We start from the raw sequence: 16355 nt of genomic DNA, 5'->3' as shown, positions 1-16355 counted from the left end.
AAGTTGCAGCCAACCAATGGGAGAAGAACACTTCATCACTGTAAAATTGTTACATTTCTTTACACTATACAAAACCTTGTTAAGGTCTGGAATTTTAGATGAATGTGAGTGATAGGTATGAAAAAGAGGGCAGGCATATCACAGGAGAGTGGGTAAGAGAGGAAAAGCAACATTTGGAATCGGGGACATATGATTCTGATACTATGCAACTTAAAAGTTAAAATTCTAATGACTCCCACAAGCTGCTTGGCAAACAGAGATCTGAGGTTTACTTACAATGAAAACATCTCATTAATATTTTAAAAGTTGTACTATGAAGTTGCAATTCTTTCTCTCAACAGAGGTCACAAGGTGTTTTACACAAGTCCAATGTATTGAATCGGAATTACCAAACAAATCCTTTAAAAACTGCCACAAACTTGGAATAGTGGTATCATTTAAATATAGCTACTGTTTGTGGTATTATCTTTTATTTGTATAGTTCCACAAATTTCCGTAGCGTGATACAATCAAAACTAAAAGGCATTAAATGGCTTATTGTGGGGTTGTTAACTTTTTGAAATGAGGTGAAATAAAATGGCAAATTATGCTGAATTTACTTATAATCAACTAAAAAAAATGACTACTGAAATTGATGTTTGCTATAACTTACTATAAAACTGGGTTTAATACGTTGGTGAATTAGTCTCCAGAGTTTAATTTCCAAAAGAAAATCAGTTTTATGAAAAGGATTATATCTTGCTTAATTAATATGCAATTTACTGCCCTATTTTCATTATTGCTCCCAGTAGTGATTTTTTTAATATTTTCATGTAAAACAAATAAATACAACAAGCACAGTTAAGTCAATGAGCATTAGATGGTATTAGCTATCAACCAATGAGCATTAGATGGTATCAGCTATCAACCAATGAGCATTAGCGGGTATTCGCTATCAACCAATGAGCATTAGATGGTATTAGCTATCAACCAATGAACATTAGCCGGTATTAGCTATCAACCAATGAGCTTTAGATGGTATTAGCTATCAACCAATGAGCATTAGCGGGTATTAGCTATCAACCAATGAGCATTAGCAGGTATTAGCTATCAACCAATGAGGATTAGTGGGTATTAGCTATAAAACCTATGCATTAACAGAATTACTTAGTAGCCAACTAGCAACAGTAGGATGTGCCCATCAGCCTATGAGGATTATCAGATCATACACAACTGAGACAACTGTTTTTGTTTCAATTTCAATTTAAAAAGCTTTTAATTCCCTTTTTTGAATGCAAAGGGGAAAAATCAACCTTTTAAGGTGCTTCTCATTCATATGGTTGGCAAAGTTTATAATTGCAGTGTCCATTTAAGTGAATAAGAAAACAATTACTCTCCAGCACACTCGCTTAGACATTAATTAGTGGTAGCTTTGCCATCACTTGCAATTCAAGGAATGTGTCATATATATATATAGTCAAATCCTAATCCCTCCATCATCATCATATGAGAAATCCTTTTTATTAAGGGGGAAAAGTCTCTAACACATAAGGAAAAAAAATAATTGAAATGTTATTTCTATATCAGCATTGAGTTAAGTATAGGCTTGATTCTTTTAGTGCCTTTATTTTCTTCCTTAGGTGTAATATAGACCACCATGCATTTGCATAATGTATAAAATAGCAGAAATCTAGTTTTAACAAATATCTGATGCATTGTACCTTCTATTCATAATCAGCTAAATACACAATTAAGTCAGTACAAGTCTAATTACTGAAAGAGTAAATGGAAAGGAATCATTAAACATTTATGCACTCAATAAAACAAACATACTCAACTGGCTGTAACAAATAAATTGTCAGAAATCAACTTATTCACAATTATTATAGTAAAATCCACAGTAAACATGAAACCATGACGAAGAACACTAAGATTCTGGGGCCTATCTATCAAGGTCCGAATGGAGCTTGATGCCCCGTGTTTCTGGCGAGCCTGCAGGCTCGCCAGAAACAGCGGTTATGAAGCAGCGGTCACATAACCTCCATAACAGACATCGCCGGAAATCAACCCGATCAAGTACGATCGGGTTGATTGACACACCCCTGCTGGCGGCCGATTGGCCGCGAATCTGCAGGGGGCGGCGTTGCACCAGCAGCTCTTGTGAGCTGCTGGTGCAATGCTGAATACGGCGAGCGTATTGCTCGCCGTATTCAGCGAGGTCTGGCAGACCTGATCCGCACTGTCGGATCAGGTCCGCCAGACCTTGATAAATAGAGGCCAATGGGTCGCACATATCCTTTCTACTAGTTCAGTTTTTATTTCTGCATGACTAGCTTGAGAACATTCATATATAGTCATGTACATCAAGTGTAAATTCCATAATTGTTAGGAAAAAATATTTAATTTATCTTTATAGATTGGCTTATAAACAGATTTGTATCTTAAGGGACATTAAACACAGAACAACTGTTTAAAGGGATATAAAACAATCTGTATCATTATTGTAATAAAAAAGCACTAAGCAGGGGCTTATACTTAAAGGGACACTTAACCCAAATTTATTCTTTTGTGATTCAGATAGAGAATGCAATTTTAAGCAACTTTCTAATTTACTCCTATTATCACATTTTCTTCATTCTCTTGGTATGTTTATTTGAAAAGCAAGAATGTAAGTTTAGATGCCGGCCCATTTTTTGTGAACAACCTGGGTTCTCTTTGCTGATTGGACAGCACCAATAAACAAGTGCTGTCCATCGTACTGAACCAAAAATTTGCTGACTCCTTCGATTAGATGCCTTTTTTTTCAAATAAAGATAGCAAGAGAACGAAGAAAATATGATAATAGAAGTAAATTAGAAAGTTGCTTAAAATTGCATGCTCTATCTGAATCATGAAAGAAAAAAATTGGGTTCAGTATCCCTTTAAAGGGATATGGAAACCCAAAAAAATTATTTTTTGGCTCAGCGAGAGCACACCATTTTAAAAATGTTTCCAATTTACTTCTATTATAAAATTTGCTTTGTTCCCATAATATTCTTTGTTGAAGATATACCTAGGTAGGTATGTGGAGCACTGGATGGCTAGAAAAAAAGTGCTGCCATATAGTGCTCCAGAAATGGTCTGGCTCCGAAAGAATACATCCCTTCTTTTTAACAAAAGATACCAATAGAACGAAGAAAAATGTTATAATAGAAGTAAATTAGAAAGTGCTTTCAAATTGCATGCTCTATCTGAATCATGAAAGAATATGCAGAATGCAATTTAAAGGGACATTAAACACTAAATAAATGCTAGATAGAATGATGCATTCAAAGAAAAGATTAGTCCATGACTAACATGTAGATGTATTTTTTAAAGTTTCATTAGTTGTTTAAAAAGTGACAAAATAAGTTTAAAGTTTTACGCCTAGATTTAGAGTTCTGCGGCCAAAGGGGTGCGTTAGCTACGCATGCTTTTTTTCCCCCGCACCTTTTAAATACCGCTGGTATTTAGAGTTCACAGAATGGCTGGGTTTTTAGTGCGTTAGGCTCCAAAAAGGGAGCGTAGAGCATAATTTAACGCCACTGATTCTATCAGCCAATCAGAATTAAGGTAGTAAAATTCTGATTAGCTGATGGAATCAGCCAATCAGATTGAGCTCGCATTCTATTGGCTGATCGGAACAGCCAATAGAATGCAAGCTCAATCTGATTGGCTGATCGGATCAGCCAATCGGATTGAACTTGAATCTGATTGGCTGATTCCATCAGCCAATCAGAATTTTCCTACCTTAATTCCGATTGGCTGATAGAATCCTATCAGCCAATAGGAATTCGACGGACGCCATCTTGGATGACGTCATTTAAAGAAACCGTCATTCGGCGAGTAGGCGTCGGTTGAAGAGGTTGGATCCGCGTCGGTTGGAAAGAAGATGGCTCCGCTCCGCTCCAGAAGAAAGAAGATTGAAGATGCGGCTTGATAGAAGACTTCATCCCGATGATGGACTTCCGACTTCAGCCCGAGGATGGACGTCACTCTTCAGCCCCCCGCTTGGGCTTGGATCAACACTTCCGAGGCTTGGATCAAGACTTCCGAGGACGGATCGGTGAACCTGGCAGGGTGAAGATAAGGTAGGAAGATCTTCAGGGGCTTAGTGTTAGGTTTATTTAAGGGGGTTTTTGGTTAGATTAGGGGTATGTGGGTGGTGGGTTGTAATGTTGGGGGGGTATTGTATGTTTTTTTTTTACAGGCAAAAGAGCTGAATTCTTTGGGGCATGCCCCGCAAAGGGCCCTGTTCAGGGCTGGTAAGGTAAAAGAGCTTTGAACTTTTTTTAATTTAGAATAGGGTAGGGAATTTTTTTTATTTTGGGGGGCTTTGTTATTTTATTAGGGGGCTTAGAGTAGGTGTAATTAGTTTAAAATTGTTGTAATATTTTTCTAATGTTTGTAAATATTTTTTTTATTTTTTATAACTTAGTTCTTTTTTATTTTTTGTACTTTAGTTAGTTTATTTCATTGTATTTATTTGTAGGAATTGTATTTAATTTATTTATTGATAGTGTAGTGTTAGGTTTAATTGTAGGTAATTGTAGGTATTTTATTTAATTAATTTATTGATAGTGTAGTGTTAGGTTTAATTGTAGGTAATTGTAGGTATTTTATTTAATTAATTTATTGATAGTGTAGTGTTAGGTGTATTTGTAACTTAGGTTAGGATTTATTTTACAGGTAATTATTTTAACTATTTTAGCTATTAAATAGTTCTTAACTATTTAATAGCTATTGTACCTGGTTAAAATAAATACAAAGTTACCTGTAAAATAAATATTAATCCTAAAATAGCTATAATATAATTATAATTTATATTGTAGCTATATTAGGGTTTATTTTACAGGTAAGTATTTAGCTTTAAATAGGAATAATTTATTTAATAAGAGTTAATTTATTTCGTTAGATTTAAATTATATTTAAGTTAGGGGGTGTTAGTGTTAGGGTTAGACTTAGCTTTAGGGGTTAATCCATTTATTACAGTAGCGGCGAGATTCGGTCGGCAGATTAGGGGTTAATAATTGAAGTTAGGTGTCGGCGATGTTAGGGAGGGCAGATTAGGGGTTAATACTATTTATTATAGGGTTATTGAGGTGGGAGTGAGGCGGATTAGGGGTTAATAACTTTATTATAGGAGCGGTGCGGTCCGCTCGGCAGATTAGGGGTTAATTAGTGTAGGCAGGTGGAGGCGACGTTGAGGGGGGCAGATTAGGGGTTAATAAATATAATATAGGGGTCGGCGGTGTTAGGGGCAGCAGATTAGGGGTACATAAGTATAACGTAGGTGGCGGTCGGCAGATTAGGGGTTAAAAAAAATTTATCGAGTGGCGGCGATGTGGGGGGACCTCGGTTTAGGGGTACATAGGTAGTTTATGGGTGTTAGTGTACTTTAGAGCACAGTAGTTAAGAGCTTTATAAACCGGCGTTAGCCCATAAAGCTCTTAACTACTGACTTTTTTCTGCGGCTGGAGTTTTGTCGTTAGATTTCTAATGCTCACTTCAGACACAACTCTAAATACCGGCGTTAGAAAGATCCCATTGAAAAGATAGGATACGCAATTGACGTAAGGGGATCTGCGGTATGGAAAAGTGGCGGCTGGAAAGTGAGCGTTAGACCCTTTAATGACTGACTCTAAATACCGGCGGTAGCCCAAAACCAGCGTTAGGAGCCTCGAACGCTGGTTTTGACGGCTACCGCCCAACTCTAAATCTAGGCCTAAGTGTCTATAAAACACTGGGAGCTGCCATGTTGTAACTTGTGTTACCTTCTCTGCTGTGGCCAATTAGGGACAGTTATAGATAGGTCATTAGAATGTGCAGCCAATGGTTGTGCTGGATTTAACTGTGTTCTGCAAAATCTGCACTTCAATTTCTAACAGGAACTGGAAAGCTCACAATTTCAGAATGGAATTACAGGCAAAGAGGACAAAATAAATAATGAAAGTATATTGCAGAGTTGTGTTATATATACAATTTATCATTTTATATTAGCATCTCAAAGTGTTTAATGTCCCTTTAAGCTCTCAGCACGTTTGTACCCTTATGTAACCATAGGCAGTGGCTATACTTGTCATTTCTAAGTGCTCATTTTGCAAGAAAATGATATGGCATAATTTATATTGAAAATAACAAGAAGTGAATGTTTGTGCAAAACTATTTCCGTTGAACAAGTTGCTCACTGGCTGATAAAGACAACTTACGCAGCTCTATTGGTAAAGAGTGACATGCTCTGCCATCATACATCAAAAACATTTTTTTCTCAACTTAGGAACAAATTGTATAAAAATATTTTAATTCCTTTTTAAAACTACCTATTTTAGAAAAAAAAAACATTACTGTCACTTTAGTGCAGATCGAGCTAACATCTCAGTTTGTGCAAAATGTATAAACCATTGACAGAATAGCTGGCTATTAATAATACATACTTTGTGTTTGGTTATTTGATCTGTTATTGTATTATTATTATTATTATTATTACTTTTGTAGCACATGGACTTTTTTAGGTACAGCTACTTAGTAGCGTTTGAGCCTCATTTAGGGCTCCATGTACAGCCTTCAAAACAGCATGAATTTGTCTAAGACGAATTTAACAAGATGCTGAAACATTATGGAGGTATTGTATACCATGCAGACATGAGTGTCACGCAACTCCTGGAGATTCGATGGAGGTGTAGGCCTGCAGCGAATAGGCCTCTCCAGGTTGTCACAAAGATGTTTAATAGGATTGAGATCCAGGGACTGAGCGGGCCACTGCATCACAGAAAAATAATTGTCATGTTCCAGGAACCATCCCATAATGATGCAAGCTTTGTGCACTGGCGCATTATCCTACAGGAAGAAACCCTCTGCCGGAGGAGAAACTGTCAACATGAACAGATGCACTTGGTCAGCAATGTTGTTTACGTACGCTGTGGCATTCAGACGTGAATCTAGGGGTATCAATGAACCCAACGTGTGCCAGGAAATCATTCCCCACACCATAACACTGCCTCCGCCACCGTTAACAGCTTTCATCAGACATGACGGGTCCATGTATTCATGCTATTTTCACCAAATTTGGAGCCTGCCATTAGCATCACGCACTAGAAACGTCGACTCATCAGACCAAACAATCTTTTTCCAGTCTTCAATTGTCCAGTGCTGGTGTAGTTGAGCCCACAGAAGGCGTGCTGTCTTGTTCTTCTCTGATAAAAACGGCACCCGAAGTGGCCACTGGCTAATGTAGTCCATCTGTGACAAGAAGAGCCTAGTGGTGCTTTGCTATATGTTTTTCTCCACACCAAGGTGGAATTCTGATGTGACTTGTGAAATTGTGTCCTGTCTGTGTGCTTGCACAAATCTAGCCATCCTCCTCTGACCTCTCTCGTCGAGTGTTTTTCTTCCACAGGACTGCTGCTGACTGGATGTTTTTTGTTCATTGCACCATTCTCGATACACCCTTGAAACTGTGGTAGGTGAAAAGTTCAGGAGTACTACCGTTTCAGATACGCTTTGTCCTGCACGTCTTGCACCTACTATCACGTCATGTTTAAAATCCATTAGATCACTGGTCTTCCCCATTCTCACTGCGGTTTGTACGCTTAACTGACAGTAGGAAGGCTGTTCTGCTGTATTTATACCAAAACTGTGGCAATGTAGTGGAATTAACCATTTGTGTGCCCTTTTAAGGGAAATGCCCATCCAAATGCCCTTTTCAGGGCAATGGGGAGCTTAGGTTTTTTGAGTTAGGGTTTTATTTGGGGGGTTGGTTGTGTGGGTGGTGGGTTTTACTGTTAGGGGGGTTGTTTGTATTTTTTTTTCAGGTAAAAGAGCTGATTTCTTTGGGGCAATGCCCCGCAAAAGGCCCTTTTAATAGTTTAGTTTAGGCTAGGGTTTTTTTATTTTGGGGGGCTTTTTTATTTTGATAGGGCTATTAGATTAGGTGTAATTAGTTTAAAGATCTTGTAATTTGTTTTTTATTTTCTGTAATTTAGGCCTAGATTTAGAGTTCGGCGGTAAAAGGGCTGTTAACGCTCCGCGGGTTTTTTTCTGGCCGCACCATAAATTTAACTCTGGTATCGAGAGTTCAAACAAATGCTGCGTTAGGCTCCAAAAAAGGAGCGTAGAGCATTTTTACCGCAAATGCAACTCTCGATACCAGAGTTGCTTACGGACGCGGCCGGCCTCAAAAACGTGCTCGTGCACGATTCCCCCATAGGAAACAATGGGGCTGTTTGAGCTGAAAAAAAACCTAACACCTGCAAAAAAGCAGCGTTCAGCTCCTAACGCAGCCCCATTGTTTCCTATGGGGAAACACTTCCTACGTCTGCACCTAACACTCTAACATGTACCCCGAGTCTAAACACCCATAACCTTACACTTATTAACCCCTAATCTGCCGCCCCCGCTATCGCTGACCCCTGCATTACACTTTTAACCCCTAATCTGCCGCTCCGTAAAACGCCGCCACCTACGTTATCCCTATGTACCCCTAATCTGCTGCCCTAACATCGCCGACCCCTATGTTATATTTATTAACCCCTAATCTGCCCCCCACAACGTCGCCGACACCTACCTACACTTATTAACCCCTAATCTGCCGAGCGGACCTGAGCGCTACTATAATAAAGTTATTAACCCCTAATCCGCCTCACTAACCCTATCATAAATAGTATTAACCCCTAATCTGCCCTCCCTAACATCGCCGACACCTAACTTCAATTATTAACCCCTAAACTTCCGATCGGAGCTCACCGCTATTCTAATAAATGGATTAACCCCTAAAGCTAAGTCTAACCCTAACACTAACACCCCCCTAAGTTAAATATAATTTTTATCTAACGAAATAAATTAACTCTTATTAAATAACTTATTTCTATTTAAAGCTAAATACTTACCTGTAAAATAAATCTTAATATAGCTACAATATAAATTATAATTATATTATAGCTATTTTAGGATTAATATTTATTTTACAGGCAACTTTGTAATTATTTTAACCAGGTACAATAGCTATTAAATAGTTAAGAACTATTTAATAGTTACCTAGTTAAAATAATAACAAATTTACCTGTAAAATAAATCCTAACCTAAGTTATAATTAAACCTAACACTACCCTATCAATAAAATAATTAAATAAACTACCTACAATTACCTACAATTAACCTAACACTACACTATCAATAAATTAATTAAACACAATTACTACAAATAAATACAATTAAATAAACTAGCTAAAGTACAAAAAATAAAAAAGAACTAAGTTACAGAAAATAAAAAAATATTTACAAACATAAGAAAAATATTACAACAATTTTAAACTAATTACACCTACTCTAAGCCCCCTAATAAAATAACAAAGCCCCCCAAAATAAAAAATTCACTACCCTATTCTAAATTAAAAAGGTTACAAGCTCTTTTACCTTACCAGCCCTGAACAGGGCCCTTTGCGGGGCATGCCCCAAGAATTTCAGCTCTTTTGCCTGTAAAAAAAAACATACAATACCCCCCCCCAACATTACAACCCACCACCCACATACCCCTAATCTAACCCAAACCCCCCTTAAATAAACCTAACACTAAGCCCCTGAAGATCATCCTACCTTGTCTTCACCATCCAGGTATCACCGATCCGTCCTGGCTCCAAGATCTTCATCCAACCCAAGCGGGGGTTGGCGATCCATAATCCGGTGCTCCAAAGTCTTCCTCCTATCCGGCAAGAAGAGGACATCCGGACCGGCAAACATCTTCTCCAAGCGGCATCTTCGATCTTCTTCCATCCGGTGCGGAGCGGGTCCATCTTGAAGCAGGCGACGCGGATCCATCCTCTTCTTCCGATGTCTCCCGACTAATGACGGTTCCTTTAAGGGACATCATCCAAGATGGCGTCCCTCGAATTCCGATTGGCTGATAGGATTCTATCAGCCAATCGGAATTAAGGTAGGAATTTTCTGATTGGCTGATGGAATCAGCCAATCAGAATCAAGTTCAATCCGATTGGCCGATCCCATCAGCCAATCAGATTGAGCTCGCATTCTATTGGCTGATCGGAACAGCCAATAGAATGCGAGCTCAATCTGATTGGCTGATTGGATCAGCCAATCGGATTGAACTTGATTCTGATTGGCTGATTCCATCAGCCAATCAGAAAATTCCTACCTTAATTCCGATTGGCTGATAGAATCCTATCAGCCAATCGGAATTCGAGGGACGCCATCTTGGATGACGTCCCTTAAAGGAACCGTCATTAGTCGGGAGACATCGGAAGAAGAGGATGGATCCGCGTCGCCTGCTTCAAGATGGGCCCGCTCCGCACCGGATGGAAGAAGATCGAAGATGCCGCTTGGAGAAGATGTTTGCCGGTCCGGATGTCCTCTTCTTGCCGGATAGGAGGAAGACTTTGGAGCACCGGATTATGGATCGCCAACCCCCGCTTGGGTTGGATGAAGATCTTGGAGCCAGGACGGATCGGTGATACCTGGATGGTGAAGACAAGGTAGGATGATCTTCAGGGGCTTAGTGTTAGGTTTATTTAAGGGGGGTTTGGGTTAGATTAGGGGTATGTGGGTGGTGGGTTGTAATGTTGGGGGGGGGTATTGTATGTTTTTTTTTTACAGGCAAAAGAGCTGAAATTCTTGGGGCATGCCCCGCAAAGGGCCCTGTTCAGGGCTGGTAAGGTAAAAGAGCTTGTAACCTTTTTAATTTAGAATAGGGTAGTGAATTTTTTATTTTGGGGGGCTTTGTTATTTTATTAGGGGGCTTAGAGTAGGTGTAATTAGTTTAAAATTGTTGTAATATTTTTCTTATGTTTGTAAATATTTTTTTATTTTCTGTAACTTAGTTCTTTTTTATTTTTTGTACTTTAGCTAGTTTATTTAATTGTATTTATTTGTAGCAATTGTGTTTAATTAATTTATTGATAGTGTAGTGTTAGGTTAATTGTAGGTAATTGTAGGTAGTTTATTTAATTATTTTATTGATAGGGTAGTGTTAGGTTTAATTATAACTTAGGTTAGGATTTATTTTACAGGTAAATTTGTTATTATTTTAACTAGGTAACTATTAAATAGTTCTTAACTATTTAATAGCTATTGTACCTGGTTAAAATAATTACAAAGTTGCCTGTAAAATAAATATTAATCCTAAAATAGCTATAATATAATTATAATTTATATTGTAGCTATATTAGGATTTATTTTACAGGTAAGTATTTAGCTTTAAATAGAAATAAGTTATTTAATAAGAGTTAATTTATTTCGTTAGATAAAAATTATATTTAACTTAGGGGGGTGTTAGTGTTAGGGTTAGACTTAGCTTTAGGGGTTAATCCATTTATTAGAATAGCGGTGAGCTCCGATCGGAAGTTTAGGGGTTAATAATTGAAGTTAGGTGTCGGCGATGTTAGGGAGGGCAGATTAGGGGTTAATACTATTTATGATAGGGTTAGTGAGGCGGATTAGGGGTTAATACATTTATTATAGTAGCGCTCAGGTCCGCTCGGCAGATTAGGGGTTAATAAGTGTAGGCAGGTGTCGGCGACGTTGAGGGGGGCAGATTAGGGGTTAATAAATATAATATAGGGGTCGGCGGTGTTAGGGGCAGCAGATTAGGGGTACATAGGGATAACGTAGGTGGCGGCGATTTGCGGTCGGAAGATTAGGGGTTAATTATTGTAAGTAGCTGGCGGCGACGTTGTGGGGGGCAGGTTAGGGGTGAATAAATATAATACAGGGGTCGGCGGGGTTAGGGGCAGCAGATTAGGGGTACATAAGTATAACGTAGGTGGCGGTCGGCAGATTAGGGGTTAAAAATTTTAATCGAGTGGCGGCGATGTGGGGGGAGCTCGGTTTAGGGGTACATAGGTAGTTTATGGGTGTTAGTGTACTTTAGGGTATAGTAGTTAAGAGCTTTATAAACCGGCGTTAGCCAGAAAGCTCTTAACTCCTGCTATTTTCAGGCGGCTGGAATCTTGTCGTTAGAGCTCTAACGCTCACTGCAGAAACGACTCTAAATACCAGCGTTAGAAAGATCCCATTGAAAAGATAGGCTACGCAAATGGCGTAGGGGGATCTGCGGTATGGAAAAGTCGCGGCTGAAAAGTGAGCGTTAGACCCTTTAATCACTGACTCCAAATACCAGCGGGCGCCCAAAACCAGCGTTAGGAGCCTCTAACGCTGGTTTTGACGGCTACCGCCGAACTCTAAATCTAGGCCTTAGTGTTTTGTTTTGTTTTGTAATTTAGCTGATTGTATTTAATTTAGTTAATTGTATTTAATTTAGGGAATTTATTTAATTGTAGGGTTAGGTTAGGTGTTAGTGTAACTTAGGTTAGGTTTTATTTTACAGGGACATTTGTATTTATTTTAGCTAGGTAGTTAGTAAATAGTTAATAGCTATTTAGTAACTATTCTACCTAGTTAAAATAAATACAAAGTTGCCTGTGAAATAAAAATAAACCCTAAGCTAGATACAATGTAACTATTAGTTATATTGTAGCTAGCTTAGGGTTTATTATACAGGTAAGTATTTAGTTTTAAATAGGAATAATTTAGGTAATAATTGTAATATATATATATATTTATATTTATTTTAATTATATTTAAGTTAGGGGGTGTTAGAGTTAGGGTTAGACTTAGGTTTAGGGGTTAATAAATATAATATAGTGGCGGCGATGTTGGGGGCGGCAGATTAGGGGTTAATAAATGTAGGTAGGTAGCGGCGATGTTAGGGACAGAAGATTAGGGGTTAATAATATGTAACTAGTGTTTGCAATGCGGGAGTACGGCGGTTTAGGGGTTAATGTGTTTATTATAGTGGCGGCGATGTCAGGAGCGGCAGATTAGGGGTTAATAATTTTATTTTAGTGTTTGCGATGCGGGAGGGCCTCGGTTTAGGGGTTAATAGGTAGTTTATGGGTGTTAGTGTACTTTTTAGCACTTTAGTTATGATTTTTTTTGCTACAGCTATGTAGTGTAAAACTCATAACTACTGACTTTAAAATGCGTTACGAATCTTGACGGGATAGGGTGTACCATTCACTTTTTGGCCTCCCAGGACAAGCTTGTAATACCGGCGCTATGAAAGTCCCATAGAAAAAAGATTATACGCAATTTGCGTAAGTTGATTTGTGGTACGGCCAAAAAAGTGTGCGGTGCCCCTAAATCTGCAAGACTCGTAATACCAGCGTTAGTAAAAAAAGCAGCGTTATGAGCCTTAACACTGCTTTTTTACTCATAACGCAAGACTCGTAATCTAGCCGAAAGTTTTTTAAGGGCTTTATTTTTAAGATGGGCTTATGGGGGCCAAATTATTAAGCTCCCTTGGAAGGCTGAAGGCTCGCCGAAAACAGAAGTTATGAAGCAGCGGTCTAAAGACCGCTGCTCCATAACTTGTCCGCCTGCTCTGAGGCGGTGGACAGAAATCAACCCGATCGAATGCAATCGGGTTGATTGACACCCGCTTCTATCTGCAGGGGGTGGTATTGCACAAGCAGTTCTGGTGAACTGTTTGTGCAATGATAAATGCCGACAGCAGCATTAATCGATGTGCAGCAGACATGATACGCTACATCGTATCATGCCCGCTCGCACTTTGATAAATATGCCCCATGGGCTTTAAAACAAGGGGTCTTTGGGGTATCTATGCCTTTTTGATGGCCTATTAGTGGAGTATTTATATGTTGTGCTTAAAAGTGTGTATTTTTTATTTTTTTTATTTTTAAAAACAGTTTTTATACTTAAACCCCCACACATTGTTTGCAAGAGCATGACATTACCTTTCAAATGGTGGGTCTTGGAGGTTTCTAGGGATTAAGGGAGCTCAGATCCAGGGGTTTGAACACAAGCCCTTCCACCCAGCTCCCTTAAAGTGATGGTAAATCATAGCGTTTGTGAAATGCTAGGATTTACTATTGGAATAAATAAAGGGGACTTTAAGTCATAAAGTATAAAATACTTAATGCTGAAAGTTCCTTTATTTGTTTGAAGTGTTCACCGCACTGAGCTGCTCAGGCAGCCCACGGCAGAACACTAGTTTGCTGTGAGGTGACGTTTCCACCTCTTAGCAAACAGTTGTGCTGGCCGACTCTCAGCAAACTAGCGTTCTGTTGTGAGCTGCCTGAGCAGCTCAGTGCGGTGAACACTTCAAACAAAAAAAGGAACTTTCAGCATGAAGTATTTTATACTTCATGACTGAAAGTTCCTTATATTTGTTCCAATGGTAAATCCTAGCATTTCACAAATGCTAGGATTTACCATCACCTTAAGCACTCTTCTGTTTGACACTTCCGGGTTTCTTGGGTGGGGTGACATCACCACGCACATATGTGATGTCACTGGCATACCCAAATTCCCTGGGCGAGTCCTAGACCACCAGGTGTAAGGTAAGAATGCAAGTGGTGGCCCCCAATGAGCTTTAAAAGTGGCCCCCCTGCATGAGGACAAGTGGTTGCCATCCACAGTAAATACAATGTGGGTTAAAAAAATAGGCATTTAACACCCGAAAAGTCATTTTCAGGAGCTTTTTGGTTTTGTGGTGACAAGTTGTTAACAAACAATACAATATAACATTGTGATCACTTGAAGTATGGCTCCAAAAAAACAGTTTAGGGAGCCAATAGAATTTGATCGACCCCTTAGTTTGCTTCAGATTGGCTTTGAGGATATCTCGTTATCTGTATTTCAGCATCTTACTTTGCTGCTTGTTTTTGCTCCTTGCCGTGGCTCTCTGCAGTTACAATTTGAATTAAATCCAGGTATTAAATGCTTATTCAGCAATGTGATGCATAAGTGCATAATCAGTGCAGATATTCTGCTGAGACAAACCATAGTTTAAATAACATGTACTTGCTGTTTGCAAAAAAAAATATTTATGAATACAAGAAAACTAATTTTAAGTTTGTTTCAAATAATTAGCTTTTAAACCATGATAACCAGAAGTAAATGTGTTATATAGATTTCTACTGCTCCACTAAAAATTGAAATGCTTTTCGCTGGATATTACTTTTTTGTTTAAATTATTTTGCAGAACCTATCAAGATTTGTGACTTTGAGACTTAATGGGCCACTAAACCCAAAATCTTTCTTTCATGATTCAGATAGAGAATAGAAATTTAAACAACATTACAATTTACTTCCATTATTTATTTTGCTTCATTTTTTAAATATCCTTAGTTGAAGAAAAAGCAATGCACATGGTGAGCCAATCACACAAGGCTTCTATGTGCATCAACCAATCAGCAGCTAGTGAGCATATCTAGATATGCTTTTAATCAAAGAATAACAAGAGAATAAAACAAATTAGATAAAAGTAAATTAGAAACATGTTTAAAATTGCATTCTCTTTCCAAATCATAAAAGAAGAAATGTGGGTGGCATGTCCCTTTAAAGGGATATTCTAGTGTAAAAGTAAAATGATCTATTTTGTGAGAATATTTATCAATCACTTTTCTTTATTTTACTTTCCAGTAACATCTGCAAACGAGTCAAAACACAGTCAGAGTCAAACACCGGGGGCCCGATCCGATATGCAGCGTCGTCCGCAAAAGCCGTTGACGCCTAATTTTATGCTGGTTTGGTATCACATATACGGCGTAACACGTAACATAGAAGTTATGCTCGTATATATTTCACCCTTCAGCAGTAGTTTTTTGGCCCATAGCGTGATATACCAAACCCGCGCAGTTTGGTATCCAATATACAGCGTAAGGACTTACGCGGCGAAAATGGAGACATCTTACTCCATTTTCACCTCGCCACAAAATGCAGGCGTAGTAAGCCTTACGCTGAGTATTGGAGCCCCGTAACTCCCTAAACTGCCTGCAAAATAAAACCTAACACCTAACGCATGCGCAATGTCTATCTACCTGTCAACCGCAATCCCCCGCCAAAATCCCTAATAAAGTGTTTAACCCCTAAACCGCTGCTCCCAGACCCAGCCGCCACCTACATTATATGTATTACCCCCTAATCTGATCCCCCTACATTGCCGCCACCAACATTATATGTATTACCCCCTAATCTGATCCCCCTACACCGCTGCCAGCTTTATTAAATGTATTACCCCCTTATCTGATCCCCCTACACCGCCGCCACCTATTTTAAATATATTAACCACTAAACCTAAGTCTAACCCTAACACCCCCTAACTTAATTATTATTGAAATAAATCTAAATAATATTAATATTATTAACTAAATTATTCCTATTTAAAACTAAATAATTACCTATAAAATAAATATTAAGATAGCTTCAATATAATTAATAATTACATTGTAGCTATTTTAGAGTTTATATTTATTTTACAGGTAACTTTTTATTTATTTTAACTAGGTACAATAGCTATTAAATAGTTAATAACTATTTAATAGCTA

At 38.4% G+C, this 16355-nt stretch overlaps 1 protein-coding gene across 1 annotated transcript in view; it reads left to right on the top strand.

The window, feature by feature from the left end:
- The window catches only part of KCNG2 (potassium voltage-gated channel modifier subfamily G member 2), a 481205-nt gene that overhangs the window by 376182 nt on the left and 88668 nt on the right, over positions 1-16355 (top strand). The window lies entirely within an intron of this gene.

This window comes from Bombina bombina, chromosome 5 (assembly GCF_027579735.1).
Source record: "Bombina bombina isolate aBomBom1 chromosome 5, aBomBom1.pri, whole genome shotgun sequence".
Lineage (NCBI taxonomy): Eukaryota > Metazoa > Chordata > Amphibia > Anura > Bombinatoridae > Bombina > Bombina bombina.
This window is presented reverse-complemented; position numbering and strand designations above follow the sequence as displayed.